The sequence below is a fragment of the Bremia lactucae genome, linkage group LG4, assembly GCF_004359215.1.
Source record: "Bremia lactucae strain SF5 linkage group LG4, whole genome shotgun sequence".
Lineage (NCBI taxonomy): Eukaryota > Oomycota > Peronosporomycetes > Peronosporales > Peronosporaceae > Bremia > Bremia lactucae.
The window spans coordinates 6,241,028-6,241,300 of record NC_090613.1 but is presented as its reverse complement, the minus strand read 5'-3'; positions in this window follow the sequence as shown (position 1 = coordinate 6,241,300).

Below are 273 nucleotides of genomic sequence, written 5' to 3'. Positions count from 1 at the left end.
GTCCTTCAAAGTCTGCAACACAGCGTCTAAATGACGCTTGTGCGACTCTATTGCGCTCAGCCCATCCTCGGCCTTACTATGCACGAATACATCGTCAAAGTAATGAGGCGCGTAGGCACGGTGCTGACGCATCACGTGAGCCACCACTCGGTTGAATGTCGCTGGTGCGTTTTTCAAACCTTGGGGCATCACAAGCCACTCCCAAAGCATACCGCTTGGGGTGCTTACTGCCGTTTTGGCTACATCGGACTCTCTCATGAGTACCTGATAGTA